The sequence below is a fragment of the Micropterus salmoides genome, unplaced genomic scaffold (assembly GCF_014851395.1).
Source record: "Micropterus salmoides isolate LMB-PRFRI ecotype aquatic unplaced genomic scaffold, ASM1485139v1 Ms_hic_scaffold_2, whole genome shotgun sequence".
Lineage (NCBI taxonomy): Eukaryota > Metazoa > Chordata > Actinopteri > Centrarchiformes > Centrarchidae > Micropterus > Micropterus salmoides.
This window is the reverse complement of record NW_024041150.1, coordinates 37,993,478-38,009,779: the sequence shown is the minus strand read 5'-3', so window position 1 is coordinate 38,009,779 and position 16,302 is coordinate 37,993,478. Positions and strand designations below refer to the sequence as shown.

The following is a 16,302-nucleotide window of genomic DNA, read 5'->3' as shown; positions in this document are numbered from 1 at the left end:
TTGAATGTTCAGTCAAGGCTGGGAGAAGATATTTGTTCCCCAAAACATAAGACCTGCACTGTCTAAACGATGATCCATCCCTTTGCTCAAAGACGATAGTTACTGTCCTAGAGGACAGGCCCTCTGGCCCAGCTGATCTTCTGTTGTAATACTTCTCTGTCATTTATTAAACAATTCTTCAAAGGCAATGGTTTGTTGCTACTCAATTATTGAGTTAATCTTTCATCAGGAATGTACACAAAGGATTTGCATGTACTTTGGCACATCACAAGTGTTATGAACCTAGAAGTGCTATGGCAACCAGCAGCGCTTGTAGAAGCAGCAGCCGGTTGCTCCTTCAAAACTTGCCGAAACACGTGTTACCTCTAACATAAGTACAGTCGTTGGAAGATGAAGACGGGGTTTTTGGATTAAACCACGGGTACGGTGATCGCTCAGAGGAGGGTAAAGAGAGCCAGGAGAGGAGCCATGCTGCCCCAGCTTGGATTTAATTCTGCTCCTAGAGTCTGGACAAAATGGGACTCATACTGACCAGATAACGCTGTGAGTGCATACAATGATTCACAGGCTTAGTAAATATAATAGTAATAAATAGCTATACTAACTTAATAAAATCTCTGGATATCTCTTTTGTGATTGTTTGAGTTGTACATACCAAAATAAATGCCTAGAGATTTAACAGCTAATTTTTTATTCAGTTATCATTTAGGTTTACTTCACAAAATGAAATTAGTATTTGCCTGACAAATTACAGTTTTTAGATATCCGTAATATGTCTGGTAAATTTAAATCAAAATATTTGAGAACGGATTAATTCTAATGATTAGTTTCAAGAACCACAATTATTACTCATTCCAACCTAAAACCCCCTCCAGCCAGTTTTAACTGCCGTTTTTGGGGAACGTTCTTTCTCAAACAGAGAATGGGGGTGTGGTTCATAGTCGGACGTAATCAATTACCATGACAACTAAAAACTGCGGCTGGAGTGTCCACTAACGATATGCTGTGTTAACATCACTACACTGTAAAGTTTAGTACACTTTACTGTCTGGCAGGAGCAGCTATTATTTACCCAGGATAGAAACTAATGTGGCCTATCAGCTGTTATCAATCATACAGTCGATGGTCTTGTCACGCACTGCACACGATAACTCCCACTACTTTTTATGGTGCTCTTACTTTACCGCGAGGGAGTGGGGGGGGTGTCTCCGCCGATGCTTTGGTGAAACGGCCGTCAGTAAAATGCATGTTGCAGACTGTGTATAAGACTGTGAAAGTGCGACGCGTTTTCTGTCATCTGTCCTCCAACACCGCACGCACAAATGCTATAATGAACAGCACACTAAACCAAGAGGAGGAAGCTAAGTTTCTGCAATAACTATGCAAGCTAACTACAACTTAGTTAACTTAGCGAACTAAACTATACAGATCAACAATCAGACACAGAGAGTTCTCAGTAAATTACATGATAAATTGGTTAGCTCACAACGTTTATCGGTTTGATGCTCTGACTTAAGGAGGCCTGACAGTTTTTTCAACGAGACTTATGAAATTACTATAGTCACACGTCACCACCCCGTTTTAACAACTAAGCAACTTTTTGCAACTTTGAGCACAAAATTAAGCCATTTGGCAAAAAATATTTGGCAAACTAATCGACATTGGAAGGAAATGACTCAGAAAAATATGAAATATCTTAGAAATGTCAAAATACACTTAATATTATTTCAACTTTACCTACTACTTAAGAAATTGTTACGGGCCAAACATTACGCTGATCGTGCGGCCTCATGGGAAATCTGCCTACCAACAAGTGGCAGCAAGAGAGAAGGACACACCACAAGAAGCACCTGGATTATTCCCTGCAAACGCTGGTAAATTAAGTGTCCAGCTAGTAAAAGTTAATGAATATTTACCGTGTCTTTGTGCATTCACACTGGTGGTATTTTTCTGAGAACTGTTGTAGCCATGCTGTCATACGTAATGGTGGACACGGGCCCTTGGGAGACAGCCAAGTGAAAATACATTTTTCTCTTGTTGAAAGCGTTGAAAGGTAGTTCTATATGGTTTTTCCACAGTAGCTACAACCACACCACTGAACATGGTGAAGAGAAAGCTGTCTGTATGGAGTTTAACTGCTTATCAGGCTGAGACAAGCCAGTGAATCACATGTTGGAGGGGGACAGGATGAATAACATCGTTGCTAATCTACACTCAGTATTTTGATGTCATGAATATGTTTTATTTTATTGACATTTAAGAACTTTTTCCAGTGAGTGTTATTGAGTGTATGTAGTGACTTTGCTGTTGAAAACTTTACTGTTGCTGTGCTAGACACAACATTTACTCTCATATTTAAAATGTTAATAAATTCTAAACCTTGTCTGAATTTATTCTTTTTAAAAAATGTCAATGAAAATTAACCCACTGGTATTGATAAACAACTGGGCAGGTTAGAGTGTGGATACAATAAATAATATAATCCTAATCATAACCTCTGTGCCTGCTGCTCCACACCTGCTCCACACCTGCTGTATGTTAAGTTTTCTCCGGTCTCTCTCCAACAGTTACATTTTTAATCATTGCTCTAATGTATTTTATGTTTTTTCTTTAGCTGAGTGCCCTCTTTGTCCAACATAGGTTTTATCATTTTATATGATGGCTAGAGCAAGTGAAGTTGAATTTATTGTCAAGTATGTTAATTATTATCATCTTATCATCAAAAAAAAAAAAAAACGGTTACTCGTAATATTGCTGTCGGATATTTTGCATTTATCACTACATTTATTGTTTGCTGCCATTACAGATCCTGGTGATGGCCTGCCTTGTTTGATGTCTCGCTGTCCCTGTCCAAGGTGAAGAAGAGCGCTGCAGGCTAGTGACATCGGACAGAAGTGAGTATTCTACTTAAGGTACTACAATTGTATTCCCTCTGGAGTGGAGGGAGCCACTCTTATCTGTCTCACGTAATACTGTCAGGATAAAATGAATGGTTCTTTTAAATATGGTCATGCATCTGCCTGTTCATCTGTGCCATGACTGAGTATTCAGTGGGTTTTTTTCTTGCATTTACTTTGCATCCCTCCACAGATACCGGTTCTATACTGCTGATGTTTCATTTATCTAAGGTTAACTCAACTGAAACCATTTTGACAATGAAGTGGGTGCAGTAAAGCAAACCTCTGCTTGAATGTGCAGGTTTTATTAGGTCAGAGGTCATCATCCGATGTCTCATTGACCGTCCGGGAAAAGATGCAAGTGCCTTGATGAAGGACTTTGAGGTTAGTAAAATAGTTTTCTAGAAATAGTTTTTTTTTTTTTTAAGTGTTTGTTTTTGAAGTTCTAACTAATGTATTCATTGATGACTGAGACGAGATCACAAACATGCAAAGGAGAAGCATAGCGAGTTAGCAGGGAGATATTCCTCTTTGTGTGTCCCTTTCTTGTAACAAGCAGTTTGAAAGTTATGGAATCAGATCAGCCTTAAAATTAGGATTCAACTACATATTTTGAGCTAAAACAAAAAGCCTAGGATACCACACACACTAGGGTTAGGGGATGGCTGACGTGACATCGTGATTGTAAAATACGTGATTGTAAAATAATAATAATAAATTTTATAATAATAATTCTCTTCTCCCCACACACAGACACACAAAAAGCCTACACTGCAGGTAAACACACCGGCTTGCCCCGCCTCTCTCTGCAGCCCCTAAAACAGACAAACAATAAATCATTGTATGCACACAATATTAGATAGATTAAACATACACTCCTCTTTCCTTTAGGCCAGGCTTATATGTTAAAATGAAATTGGGTAATGCATGAATTGTTAGTATGAGCAATGAAAAACTATCAAATTACTGTATAATAATTTCAGAGGAAGATCATTTGAGAGTCAAGTAATGGCATTATACAGTATAATATCAGGTAGGCCTACCTACAGATGACAGGAAAAATAACGTTTACCAAAGTGTATAGTAAAGTACCACCAATTAATGAGTCCTACTCTCAGTTCAAATCTCCACAAGACTCTGTCTCTCAACTAAAACCTCCTTTTCTGTATCTGAGCAAGCAAATAAAAAAACATTCCGTTTGAGGTTCAATGCAAAAATTGGACGACAAAAATAAAACCAAGTGATGGCTCTCTCGTGTAATAGACAAGGTTAGTAATTCTCCACAACAGTTCAACTTGATGCTTCCTCTGCAGACTGCAGATAAATCTCGTTTTATCATATAATCGCAAATGTAATTAATCGTTTAGCCCTATCTCCAGTGGAACAAGTCAGGATGAAAAAATATTTTCTTAAGTGGTATGTATTAATTGTTCTCTTTAACACTGAAGACAGATGTAGTGTGTAGTCCACGTATACAGGGTAACCTTGATAATCTGTGTTACACCCATAGAGTGCAAGTTGTCTCAAGGGTTGACATATTTTAGAAAAGATTTACTCTGAAAGAATAAATGAAATACACGGTGGTGAGTTGGCTGCTCCTCAGATGTTTTACTTTTTTCTTGTGATAACTGCCAACTGAACTTTGTTGGAACAATACAAAAATTACAATATAACAATAACAATATAATACAAAAATTACAATTTCATATTAAGATCTCAATACATCAAAATACAGTAATATTTATACATTCCCTAAATATCTTCACTTAAAGAGGTGGTATTGTGCTTTTTGGCTTTTTCCCTCTACTTTATTGAGTTATTTCTCTTTTTTGTGCATGTAACAGGTTTGCAAAGTGAAAAAGCCCAAAGTCCAGCCCAAAGGGAGTTCCCGTCTCCCACAGAAAGCTCTGCTCTGAACCGCTTGAAAACAGCTGGTTTGTAGTCCAGCCCTTCATTTTCCTTTACTTCACATCACAATGAAAACGCGTCATAAAGCTTGCCAAGCGGCTAGCGGGGTCAGACACGCCCTCAAACCAAGCTAGTCTGAGCGGAGGCCCTTTGTCTCGACTCGCCTTTGTTTGGGTTTCCATTGTAGAAATGTTGTACCTGTACCTGCTTCCAGGTACTTTTTTTCATATCACCTCAACTCCATCGAGGTTCCAAGCGAGCTGAGGGAAACTAAAATGTAACGTGAAAACACGACAGACTGCTGATTGGTCAGAGAGAATATTCACTATTCACTGCATCATCATTGCTGCACCAGACAGAGGCCAGCAACAGAAAGTTTTATATTTTACAGTTTTCGTATGGAATTTCATCAGTAAATCCACTTCTGAGAAGTTTTGAGGTGAAATCAACTGTGTAGATTTCGAATATTGACAGTTTTACGAGAAGTGATGGCAGAACAAAAATGTGCTTGAATATTTTCAGAGTTGAGGAGCTCCGCAAGTGGCTGCGGGGGGAAGCCTGTGCCAACCTGCGGGAGGAGTGTATGAGGCCGGCCAGCCGCCCGCTCACAGAGCCCTCTGCTACCGCCGTCACACAGACCGCTGCAGCAACTACAGCAGAGGAAAACACAGCTGGAAGGTTTTCATACCGCTTATCTGTCTTTACATTCTGAGTAATGTTGAAACATTTTAACTTAAAAAAGAGAAAGCTGTGTAGATCGCTGGTGTGTGTGTCGCATTGAACATTACGTCGCGGCAGTTGTGTGTGGGGTCGCTATGACGACAAGCTACGTACTATCTCTGGGTACTGTCTAATGGAAAACGGAGCAGGGCCGAGTAGAGTCGAGTCTATCGATTTGCGCTGTGGTAGCATTTTTCAGCAAGGCAGCAGAGATCGTCAGAACACCGGCAACAGTTCAACGTTTAGTCCTAAAAGACGATGCAACTCCGACTCTGTAAGAATTGGAACAATGATGTTGTGGACTTGTGAGTAACTTATACCATCTGCTAGGTTACGTCTCAGTCTGAAGCGGCTTTGATTTGGATCACACTACCTTGTTTCTTACGACTCGCCCTTCTCTGCTTCTGATTGGCTAGTAGTGCTTACCTGGGAACTGCGCATGCGCAACTCCTAACAAAGATTTTGTACAAGTAAGATGCATCACTCTGTAGCTCAAGAGCGGAGCGAACAACACACAGGGTGAAAAGAGGAGCTGCAGCAATGTGCAGTATGAGAAAAATATGGAGTTTTTTGATAATTAAACCATGTAAATCTGTTCTGGTACAACCCCTAATTAAGATTTTGAACCTGAAAATTAGCATAATACCACGTCTTTAAAATCAATAAGATAACAGACTCACAATAAACACAGAATAGGCTGTTATACAAAAGTAAACTATTAAAAATGATAAATTCTATATTTCTAAATTAAAAGTGCTCATTCTCTATCGTTCTAGTATCTACAAATATAAAATTACAATTCTGCTTACAGACTTGTGTGTAAAATACTAACAAGTAACAACCGAGTGAAAACATTGAGTTTCCCCTTGTGGGATTAATAAAGTATATCTATATCAATAACATTAATGATCAAACTCTCTCTCATTCGTCCTCTTTGTTTACGTATGACGTAAACCTGGTTGCCAAGGCAATGGTAAACTACAGCGCTGCTAATCAACGGTTCAGGATCCAACGGTCTACATTCTATTAGCTAAACGTTTGGCTGTAATGAAATAAAACTACAAAACACTCTTAACAATAAATCCCAAACATACAGTCTCATTTCCTGGTATTCAAAATGCACTGTTGGAAGAAGACTCAGAGAGCAGAAATATAGAGGCCACACCACAAGATGCAAACCACTCATCAGCAGGAAGTATCGGAAGGCCAGATTGAAATTTGCAAATAAGTACAGAGATGAGCCGCTAAAGTTGTGAAACACAATCTTATGGACTGATGAGACCAAGATTAATCTCTAGCAAAGTGATGGAAAGGCCAAAGTGTGGAGAAAGAAAGGAACTGGTTATGATCCGAAGCATCCAAGCTCATCTGTGAAGCCTGGTGGAGGTGATGTCATGGCTTGGGCGTGCATGGCTGCTTCTGTAACAGGCTCATTAATATTTATTGATGATGTAACTGATGATGGTAGCAGTAGAATGAATTCAGAAGTGGACAGAAACATTTTGTCTGCCAATTTATGGAGAAATGCTGAAAGAAGCTGCGATAAAAGCCTTGAACAGTTTGGTGATGTCGATGGGTCGCAGGCTTGAGGCAGTTTTTGCAAGCAAGGGTTATGCCACCAAATATTAAATGTTATTTACTTTAAGATTAGTTGTTTCATTACTTTTGCTCACCTAAGAATGCTGCGGTCTAATACAAACGGTGGTATAAACTTTGTTGTTTGACACATCTAGATGTGTCAAACAACAAAGTTTCCCCTGGTGATGCCTATAGAATATGTTGTTGAATAAGGCACAAAAACAGTTGTATATGTCCCCATACAACACATGCTACAGCAACTACTAAACAAAACTGACATTTTAGATAAAGCAATGACAGAAAAGGTGCATGTTCCACGTGAATATAGTTCATATGTCGATGGAGAGAACTTTAAGGAAAACACATTTACAGACAAGACAGATCAGCCTCAGACAATTGGCAAAGGATTTTCAACCAAAGGGACCATTGGTGGAAATGGTCACAAAAACTGGTCCGTCATCAGGCTTCTTCCACCTTTTGTTGATCACTGTGTCCCTGAGGGAAATAACTATTGGGAAATTCTCAGGCTCCTCAAAGATATTGTGGAACTTGTTGTGGCACCTAAGCACACTGATGCACGTTGGCAGAGCACAGAGAGCTGCTGCAGTCAACTTTTCCAAATTTCATATTGCGACCAAAACATCACTATGTGGAACATTATCCTCACCTGATAAAGACATTTGGTCCTTTGACTGAGGTTTGGACTATGCGCTTTGAGGGTAAGCATAAATTCTTCAAAAAAGTTGTCAGAGTCCCAGGATTTTAAAAATGTGGCCCTGACTCTTGCTGCTAAACACCAGAAAGCACTCAGCTACTATTTGGACTGTAGCTCATTTTTCAGGCCAGCAGTTGACATGGCAAAGGTTGCAATGGTCTAGGTCACATCTTTTCCCAGTGATGTTCAGAGAGTACTCCCTCAAAACATAACCACTACTGGGTCAGTGCTTGTTGCATCATCTGCCTGCATCGACGGAATAAAGTATAACATAGATATGATGCTCTGTATTGTTTCCTGTTCAGGTCTCCCTGAATTTGGTCAGATTATACAGATTGTTGCCGCTAACCCAGACATTTTGTTTATCTGCAAAAAAATGACGGCGTGGTACCATGAGCACTTTCGATCCTACAAGCTATGCCACACTGATGGCCCTTCAATGTGCGTTGTTGAGCTGTCTGATTTAAATAATGTCTTTCCACTGTCAGCATACAAAGTACAAGGGAAGCTTATGGTAACTCTCAAGCGATTTGTTATATTCTAAAACTGGCAATGTTTCTTTTTTTCTCAGATGGCTACACAACAGAAGCTGACGATGGGAGTTCTTTTTTGTGAGGGGGACATACAAAAAATGACCATGACTCCTAGTCCAAATACAGTTCATGATTTAATAAACTGGTTGAAGAAATCAGTTGAACCTGAATACAACTTCACTTTACAGTAAAATGGGGAATTACAGAACAAAAATGCGCCAGCTGGGACGGCCTGATGTAACAGTTAATGGAGGTAAACGTGGAATAAACAATGCTGATGGTGAGCCTTCTCGCAAAAACATAAAGAAGCCAAGAAAAGGGGAGATCAATTACCTTCCAGAATTACCAGAGGGAATGGATGTCGCAAGGCTTGAAGCTGTTCGAGAGGCCGTGGTCAATGAAATGCAGAGGAAAAACCCAAATTATTAGACAAAACATGGACATCACATTTGCCCTTAGAAGGGAGGAGGTTGTAAAGCATGAGCCTGACATTAGCCAGATGGTCCAACGCTGGCCAGCGCTTTTCACTGAAAGCCAGGTTTGTGAAAGTGTCCTTTAAATATCTTGTCTTTTTTTGTGTTACATACATAACTGGACAACATGTGCGGAGATGTTTATTAATGTTATAAGTAACTCTGCCTGAATATCGAAATTGAAGTTATTTCATATTTTTCAGGTCGGATAGGCAAGCAGTTAGCTGACCTGGTACAACAGACAACAGTGGGTTGATATTTCTGTTTTTTCTTGTAATTATATTCATGGTTAGTTCATACATATTACAAAAACAAATTCTCCCAACTTCCCTTGTGGTACTTCTCTGTATGAACAAATAAACTGATATAAGATATATTTCTTGTGTTAAGTCTCTTTGCAGAGCACTGAGCCAACAGCCATTAGATGTCTTGTCCTGAAAGGACTTCCAGTCATTCTTGGGGATGATGCGTCTACGTTCTTTAAGAGCAGTTTGGTGAGTAAAGTTTTTTGATTGGTGTTTGACTCAGTTTTTCCATTCCAGTTTTTGTTTATTTGGGATGATGGGTTACGATAATTAGCATTTATGAAGATGTTTCATTAAACTTAAGTTGATTTTAACTTGATAATGTGCTTTCTTTTACTGTGCTTGCTTTTGTAAGCAAGAGGAAATTATTTACTGCATTTAATACGGCAAATTATGCAAAAATTCAAAGGGCTTGTATAGTGACTTGATTTCTGCAAAAACCAAAACCCTAAACCACTGAGGGGCTGCTGTTGGAACGTCCAGTTGAAGCATAGTTTGTGACGGCTCCACTGAATGAATCCAAACATCTCCGATGTATTTCTAATATTGCCTTTAATGATCTACGCATACTTATCCCAATAATAACTTGAATGGAGAATAAACTAATACTCAAAAACCGAGTGCTTCTCCCTGGTCAACAGTACACTTGAAGAGTAATTAACCCGTTCTCTATTCTCTATTTCTCTATCACATTGTCCAAAACACCACCTATTATCAAAACATAGGATCTACACCACAACAGACACCTATACAGTGAGGAAAATAAGTATTTGAACACCCTGCTATTTTGCAAGTTCTCCCACTTAGAAATCATGGAGGGGTCTGAAATTGTCATCGTAGGTGCATGTCCACTGTGAGAGACATAATCTTAAAAAAAAAATCCAGAAATCACAATGTATGATTTTTTTACTATTTATTTGTATGATACAGCTGCAAATAAGTATTTGAACACCTGTCTATCAGCTAGAATTCTGACTCTCAAAGACCTGTTAGTCTGCCTTCAAAATGTCCACCTCCACTCCATTTATTATCCTAAATTAGATGCACCTGTTTGAGGTCGTTAGCTGCATAAAGACACCTGTCCACCCCATCCAATCAGTAAGAATCCAACTACTAACATGGCCAAGACCAAAGAGCTGTCCAAAGACACTAGAGACAAAATTGTACACCTCCACAAGGCTGGAAAGGGCTACGGGGAAATTGCCAAGCAGCTTGGTGAAAAAAGGTCCACTGTTGGAGCAATCATTAGAAAATGGAAGAAGCTAAACATGACTGTCATGCCATGTATTGCGAGATTTTGGGGAACAACCTCCTTCCCTCAGTTAGAGCATTGAAGAATGGTCGAGGCCGGGTCTTCCAACATGACAATGACCCGAAGCACACAGCCAGGATAACCAAGGAGTGGCTCTGTAAGAAGCATATCAAGGTTCTGGCGTGGCCTAGCCAGTCTCCAGACCTAAACCCAATAGAGAATCTTTGGAGGGAGCTCAAACTCCGTGTTTCTCAGCGACAGCCCAGAAACCTGACTGATCTAGAGAAGATCTGTGTGGAGGAGTGGGCCAAATTCCCTCCTGCAGTGTGTGCAAACCTGGTGGAAAACTACAGGAAACGTTTGACCTCTGTAATTGCAAATAAAGGCTACTGTACCAAATATTAACATTGATTTTCTCAGGTGTTCAAATACTTATTTGCAGCTGTATCATACAAATAAATAGTTAAAAAATCATACATTGTGATTTCTGGATTTTTTTTTTTTTTTAGATTGTCTCTCACAGTGGACATGCACCTACGATGTTGTCATTTCAGACCCCTCCATGATTTCTAAGTGGGAGAACTTGCAAAATAGCAGGGTGTTCAAATACTTATTTTCCTCACTGTACATGAACACACAAACAATGTCGCTAATAGCTTGTTTACACAACATTATCGAAATAAAACCACTGTGAATTATGAAAATCATAATGTTTATGAAGACCACACAGCTGATTGTAGACAAACTGCTGTTAACCTGAAAATGCTCTTTTTTCTTGTTTCTCGCGCTACAGAATATTAATGACATGTGGACATTCCCGTGGGAATCCTCTGCAATGAGGACACCAGCACTGCAAGCCCAGCAAGCCCAGCATCGCAACAACTAAACCCCTCAAGAGTGGGGATCATCCTAGAGGGCAGCCTTGTAATGGAAGCACTCACCAACCTACCTCAGGCAATGTGCCTCTTGTTTGGCTTTACCTACGCACTCCACCTGCAGTACCCCAAGTGCTTAAAAACACATTTGCTTTTATTCAGCAGGTAATGCTAAATTTGGGTCGAAGTGAGCTACCTCCCAAGGTTCAAAAGCTGAAGAATGATCTTGCGGTGTAAGACACATTTATGCTCATGACACAATTCTTCGTGTCTGTGTTTGGATTGTTGCACAAATACATTGCACTCAATGGAGCAAATATTCTTGCAGTTGCTCATTTTGTATGTGATACTTCTTGTACTGCATGTGTCCAGTGTTGTTCATTTTACTGAAATAATTCTACAGAGGACACATGTCAGAAAGTTGCAGTTTTTTAACAACTCTGGTCCTCACTGCATAGTTGTTCTTAAAGCCTGCTTTGTTGTGTGGCACACATAGCATACAGTTTTTCCTTTTGCACTCGCAGTATGCTACTACATTTTTTTTCATACTTGAAAATTGTTCACAGAGCAAAAAATTACAAAACTATGCTGTGATTGTATTTGGAAGGAAATCGTTTCCTAATTCAATACACATGTTCTGTTTGCTGCATCATAGCAAGGTACTGTAATGTTTGTACTGCTTTGTTGCTGCTAAATAAAATAAATGAAATGTACTGCATTGTGTGGTCATTGACAAAAGCATAATTCAATTTGAATTTTCTTATTTCAAATATAATATTTTAAAATTTTATATATTCATATTTTTAATAAAACTAGAATTTTAAGTGTATTTGACTTATAATAAGTTTTGACTATTGTACTTTTAAGTAGACTCCACTACACTTTTCTATTTTGATTACTTACCATTTAAGTGTGTGTAATTCATGTGTATTCATTTTAGTTGATTATACTTAAACAAATTAATTTTCTCTACTGTCAATAACTTTTTTTTGGTTTGTTTACAGTGTAATAAAATCTTGCTCATTTCGTATTTTATGAAATGCTGTCAAAACACATTCAGACTATCAGCAGATAATGAAAAACACACTTTTAAACTAAATTTATTTGTTTCAGCTGCACCACAGTCATCCTCACTCAGAAGTATTCACATTATATCCAGCTGATAACTACGAGAGGAATGTTCAATCAGTGCAACAACAATATGAAAGGTTACTGTTGATTGATCAGTTTTATATAGATTAGTTTAAACAATGATTACTGTAGCACTGCAGCGCACAGTAGGCCCAAGTGTTTTATCCACAGAGTAACTGTGTTATAAAGAAGAAAAATGTAGCTTATAGATCTTATTTTGTGCTGAGGATAAATTTATGATGTCCAAAGATAACTCTTTGTCCATACCTCGATGACAGATTGATCATAAAAGCGTCATGTTCAAGATCATGTTTGGGTAAAAAAAAAAAAACAACTAACAGCCTATTTGACAGTGATTTCGATGTTTGTAAAGACGCAACTGTGCTCCACTATGTGCTTTGATATCGACAGTCTGAATGAGGAAATGTCAGACAGCCGCTTCAGGCTCCGCAGGAGGAGTCAGAGAGAAACTCAGCGTTTGTTCAACTAAACCTCCTCCCGAGCAGGTCGGGTTCACAGCGTAAGTTGCAGGGGTTACAGAGTTTATCTGATCTCGCTCTATGAAACAGAAAACCCAGAGTTTCCCTCATCTCGGGCTGAACTTACTCAGAGTTTTCAATAAACCCACTTTCTGAAACAGGGCCCAGGCACGGTGTACATATTTTTTGTTGATCTTTGTTGTTGTATATTTTTATGTTGTCAGTTTATATATTTATATGTACACAATATTATCTTCCCTTGCGTTTCTTCTGCACGGCACAGACCCAGAATAATGCACATGTAGGCCTATATATCTGCAACGTTGTTCTTCTATTCCATATTTATATATTTCTACATTTATTTATGTTGACTGTATGTTTGTCTACATGTAGCACCTTCTCACCACAGCAAATTCCTCGTATGTGTAAAACACTACTTGACAATTAAGCTCCTTCTGATTCTGATTCACTGAAAGCGCCTATTTATGATTATTGCCTTGACCCTATTTATGATTTTAATTCTGGACATTCTTAGGCACACTTGACTTTACTGGTGAACATATTAAACCTTTTGAAACCACATGCATTATGTGTTGCCTTTAAATACATTTCCTAACAGATAAGTAAAAAAAAGTTTTTTGGGGATTTTACAAACATGACTCCACAAAACGTTTTTCAATGCACCCAAAAATATAGCCAGTAGTAGTGTCCATATTGTGAATGACTGATTTTTAACGTGTTTATAAATATTTATATGGAGAGTGATTTCTAAATAAATATAATTAATATTGAGACTCTTGAGAAATTATTACAAAGAAAGTGAGCTCTAACCTCTTTACAATGTCTGCAGAATGCTGCAAATGCACCCGTCGGTGTTCAAGAGGAGTTGGCAGGAGAGGTGAAGATTTACCTGCTGCGGAACCAAGATGGGTCAATCAAATAACCTACTGATGTAGGGACTGTGACTGAGGGCATCACTCAAAATGCTGCTAGTTGTTGGGACTATGCCTTGGATCAGAAAAACCCAAAAGTTACAGTTTTGAGGTCTTCCAAAAAGTACTGCTGGATCTGGATCCTGGAAACCTTTCAAACTAAATTCAGTGACTGAAAAATTACCTGTGTACCTAAGTTGCTGACTACTGTCTGGCAAGATGGCTGGTGGATTGTCTTAATGTTTACATAAGTGAACATTGGATTTTGGACTGGTATTCAGTTTTGTTGTGTAATTGTTAAATCTCTGTTCTTGGTGCATATTTGCCATATGCAGAGTTCGGTTAAGCCAATTACTCTCATAGCATGGGCAATTTATTAGATACACCTGAACAGTCTAATGAAATTCACAGCAGCACCTCTGTGATATTTAACAAACCATTTACATTAAATGTATCATAAAAATAGACTTTACAGCAAAGCACTAGATTGTTCAAGGTGTACCTAAAATTGTCTATTTCTAGAGAATGCACGTTTCGTCTTCATCAGAGTCCACCATGTTACTACAGTAGCCCTGATTGGACAAACCAAACAATGACTCTAGAGAGGGCCTTCCCATTTTTCAGAAGTTTCACTGCCACCGTAGTTTCTCGTGCACACTTGGCCTTAGAGCCGTCTTTGATTTGTCTGTTCTGCACTACTGTAGAAACATTACTCTGCGGAAGAGGACCCGTGCCGTGCAAATAAAAAGGCTCATTATAGGTGATTATACACTAATGAAACATAGGTTGTGAAAATCATATTCTATTTCTGCTATATTTTGCAAATCTCTCTACACACTGGACCTTACGTTAATTCAAAGGCCAATTGTTCTTGGTGCATTTCACCCATTTTTGAGAGACAGCTTACTAATGTGCAGAGTTGAGCTCACTGTTTTTATAGTGGGTCATTGTTACACGTGTAATTTGTTATTTATATTGCCTTTTTGTAAAGTAACCACATTGGACAAATACATTTCTATTTAAAATGCGATGTGTTCCGTTGCTTTGTTTTTCTTGAGATATATTGTGTATGTACTCCTGGAGATAAAGGGTAAATATAGCTAAAAGAATTAAGAACATGTAACATATATTTATTTAGATAATTAATAGTTAATATGTATTGAATTCAGGTAAATCATTGAGTAAATATTGCACATTTGTTTTGTTAAAATAGTATTGTTTCTAGTTATATCTACTTAGAATTTCAGTTATATCTACTCAAATTTATTAGTGGTTTTCTCAAAGGGTTTCTATTACAGACACTTAAGATTTTAATTAGATCTAGACCTACTCAATTTTATCTTTTTTATCTAACTTTCATTTACTAAATTCATAAATTCACAGCTTTTAAATTTTCTCAATATTTTTAGGTGTAAAAATGTTTCACCAATAAAATTAAGTTTATCCCAGTAATAGTTTTTAGAGAGACTTTAGAGAGGTGGACTTTTACATCGATGATGCTTGGTGCTCAAACGCAGTCAAGATGGACTCTGTTTCCCAAATGTCAGACTGTTTATTGTGAAGATGAAACTTTCATGTTATCATCTGGTTGCTGCTGTTCATGCGCCCCAGATGCAAATTCAGAAAATGCACTGTGGAGTGTTTGAGGTGTACGTGTCCATCCGTCGTCAACCGCTTCTCTTGTGTGTTGTCTTGAGTCGCGGGGGGCTGGATCCTATCCCAGCTGACACTGGGCAAAAGGCGGGGTAGCCTGCACACTGGACAAGCCGCTAGTCCATTGCAGGGCTAAATAACAGCATATGTTTTATTTTATTTCATATGTTACCATATTTTAATTTCGGCCTACACTTAATAGCCTATGTTGTGTGTGTAGCATGAAGGAACTACAAAATTAGTTTCGTTATGCAGCCTTGTGCTGTATAATCACCATAATCTACCTTGTACCTTGAACCTTGTAAATAGTCATAAATCAAACCGGCACAGCAGCACATCACACTGGAGAGTCAGCACTCGTTTCACTGCAGGTAAGAGTTGATTTTTAAAGTAAAACTTGTATATTAAATGTTTGATATCTCATAATTTTACAATAGGCCTATTTGAAGTTAAATCAATGTGCAGATTAATTTATGTTATATTAATTTATAATAATGTTATGTGACTTAAAAACAACTTCTTTTGTTTATTAGGCTCATTATGGATAAAGTAAAATTCCACCGTTATTTGGATATTGTGGATTTTTCCACATGTAAAAATGTTCCTGTATTTTATCCTGTTGTAAATTTTAATGAAAACGTTTGGATATTTTCAACTCTGTTTTGCACCCCAAGTCAAAACTATTGATATTAATGTGTAAAAGATGATGAAGTGAATAATTACACGTTTATATAATTCAATGAAGCCGCGTCGTTTGAAAAGCCCCGGATCTCAGAAGGGTTTTTAAAAATCAAACAACAAAAAGCCGAAAATTGAACTTTACTCGTGGAAGCGAGCGAGAGATTATTGTT

General features: G+C 38.2%; 1 long non-coding RNA gene across 3 annotated transcripts; it reads left to right on the top strand.

The window, feature by feature from the left end:
- The first annotated feature begins 264 nt into the window (after positions 1 to 264).
- LOC119913046 lies at positions 265 to 11,969 on the top strand. 3 transcript variants are annotated; one of them, XR_005446341.1, is made up of 7 exons: positions 265 to 543; positions 1,750 to 1,874; positions 2,807 to 2,894; positions 3,199 to 3,281; positions 8,390 to 9,071; positions 9,215 to 9,318; positions 11,175 to 11,969. It is a non-coding gene; the product is annotated as an uncharacterized LOC119913046 (long non-coding RNA). The 3 variants fall into 3 exon arrangements; XR_005446340.1 differs by lacking the exon at positions 1,750 to 1,874 and having other exon boundaries at positions 266 to 543; positions 8,390 to 8,889; positions 9,028 to 9,071; XR_005446339.1 differs by lacking the exon at positions 1,750 to 1,874 and having other exon boundaries at positions 266 to 543.
- The last annotated feature ends 4,333 nt before the right edge of the window (positions 11,970 to 16,302 follow it).